The sequence below is a fragment of the Schistocerca americana genome, unplaced genomic scaffold (genome assembly GCF_021461395.2).
Source record: "Schistocerca americana isolate TAMUIC-IGC-003095 unplaced genomic scaffold, iqSchAmer2.1 HiC_scaffold_847, whole genome shotgun sequence".
In the NCBI taxonomy this organism is placed as follows: domain Eukaryota; kingdom Metazoa; phylum Arthropoda; class Insecta; order Orthoptera; family Acrididae; genus Schistocerca; species Schistocerca americana.
Genome location: NW_025726617.1, coordinates 27,501 through 30,000, shown reverse-complemented (window position 1 = coordinate 30,000; position 2,500 = coordinate 27,501). Strand labels below are relative to the sequence as shown.

Here is a 2,500-nt window from a genome sequence, read left to right as displayed (position 1 = left end):
GGGCGAAAGTCAGCGGGGGATGTTGGTGCAGCCGTTTTGGGGAGAAGTGACGTCCGGGCGCGAAGCAGACGCTCGGGGAGGGCGCGGGCCAGGAGGAAGAGGTTCAAGAGTTTCACCAGGACTTCATGCGGCAGGCGCCGCAGCTCCGCTGGAGTCAGGCCGTCCGGCCCGGCTGCCGATCCCCTGGGCGGCAAGGCAGCAGCGACCTCCTCACGTGTGACCGGCCCCCATAGGCACTCAGGAGCGACAGGCTCCGAGTGCGGGAGAAGGCGGTCACGGATGAAGCCGGCGGTGGAGATCGGCTTCTTCGTGAAGAGGTCCGCCCAGAAGTCCAGCAGACCGGGGATGTCGGGTGGCGGCTGCAGCAGGGTGCCGTCCAGCAAGCCGCGCACGCAACGCGCACGCGACCTACGGAAGGCGTCCTGTGTCCGCGCGTATTCCCAGCGGCGCCGCTTGCGCTTCTGCAGCGGCGGGGCGGCAGGCGGCCGCTTGGATGGTTGGCGCGGCCGCTGTGTCCTGGTGATCGACCTCTCCCCCCTGGACCCGACCGACGCAAGGGCATCCGGGAGCATGCCCAGGATGACATCGGGCGGCGTGCCCCGCCCCAGACCAATGACTCGATCCAGGGCAGAGAAACGCTGGGCGGAAGCAGGTAGCCCCGCCAGATGCTCCCAGATGGCGGCGTCAGTCGGCCCCTCCGGCGGCGGCCCGGTGGTGTCGGCCGCGAAGTCCTCGGCTGCGTCGACGGGCGGCGCAGCGGCCTCGCCCGCGTCAGGCAGCGAGCTCGCTGCTCCACGGCGGGACGCCGGCTCTTCACCCCGACCGATCTCAAGTGCCTCCATGAATTGGCGGACAAGCTGCTTGTGGGCAGCTTGCCGCCGTCGGCACTTGATTGCCTCGAGCGTTCGGTCGGGGAACATCCTAGTAAGTTCTTGATTTACAAAGAAGAACCGGGCGTCCCTCTCCAGGAACAGTTCGGCCTCTGCCTTGGCGAGCGACAGGACTTCTTCCTCCGTCCACCTCGCGCGATGCCTCTCCGTCACGATCTCAGCGTTGGCGGCCGCAGGGTGTTGGCGGCGGCGATGGACCCCGAGACCGTTCTTCGTGGTAAAAGTGCGGTGGCACTCACTGCAAGCAAAGGGAGCTACACAAACTATCGCATTTTCGTTACGGCCGGTTGGCCGGATAGGTGCTGGGGTAGCTGGGGTGGCACCTTCAGCGGAAGGGCCACCATCTCTTGTTTCTTGTCGGCTGCCCCCAACTATAAAGGGATAATGCGAGGGGGGGCTGGTAACCCCCCCAAGCCCCTGGTGCGGTCTTCCACTCTGCAAAAAATCAGCGGGCCCACGAGAAGGGGAGAAGACCGCAGGAGAGGAGAGGCTAAGAGGGCTAGGCCCATGTATTGCGCATCACTCTCCCTGTAACTATAACCCAAGGAAGGCACCTCGCAGCAGCAGCACGACTACATCAAGACCGCACTTCGAAAAGCCAAGTCCGGATGCAGCCACACCGCCGCCACTTGGCCACCTTAAGAGAGTCATTAAGAGAGTCATAGTTACTCCCGCCGTTTACCCGCGCTTGCTTGAATTTCTTCACGTTGACATTCAGAGCACTGGGCAGAAATCACATTGCGTCAACACCCGCTAGGGCCATCGCAATGCTTTGTTTTAATTAGACAGTCGGATTCCCCCAGTCCGTGCCAGTTCTGAGTTGATCGTTGAATGGCGGCCGAAGAGAATCCGCGCACCCGCGCGCCCCCGGAGGAGCACGCTAAGGCGGACGCGGCCTCGCAGCAAGGAAGATCCGTGGGAGGCCAAGGCACGGGACCGAGCTCGGATCCTGCACGCAGGTTGAAGCACCGGGGCACGAACGCCGCGCAGGCGCGCGCATCCTGCACCGCCGGCCAGCACGAGGCCAACCAACGGCGAGAGCAGACCACGCCCGCGCTAAACGCCCGCGCTTACCGGCACCCCTACGGCACTCACCTCGCCCAGGCCCGGCACGTTAGCGCTGACCCACTTCCCGACCAAGCCCGACACGCCCCGATCCTCAGAGCCAATCCTTATCCCGAAGTTACGGATCCAATTTGCCGACTTCCCTTACCTACATTATTCTATCGACTAGAGGCTCTTCACCTTGGAGACCTGCTGCGGATATGGGTACGAACCGGCGCGACACCTCCACGTGGCCCTCTCCCGGATTTTCAAGGTCCGAGGGGAAGATCGGGACACCGCCGCAACTGCGGTGCTCTTCGCGTTCCAAACCCTATCTCCCTGCTAGAGGATTCCAGGGAACTCGAACGCTCATGCAGAAAAGAAAACTCTTCCCCGATCTCCCGACGGCGTCTCCGGGTCCTTTTGGGTTACCCCGACGAGCATCTCTAAAAGAGGGGCCCGACTTGTATCGGTTCCGCTGCCGGGTTCCGGAATAGGAACCGGATTCCCTTTCGCCCAACGGGGGCCAGCACAAAGTGCATCATGCTATGACGGCCCCCATCAAC

General features: G+C 63.4%; 1 pseudogene; it reads right to left on the bottom strand.

The window, feature by feature from the left end:
• The window catches only part of LOC124591410, a 7,978-nt pseudogene that overhangs the window by 3,555 nt on the left and 1,923 nt on the right, over positions 1-2,500 (bottom strand).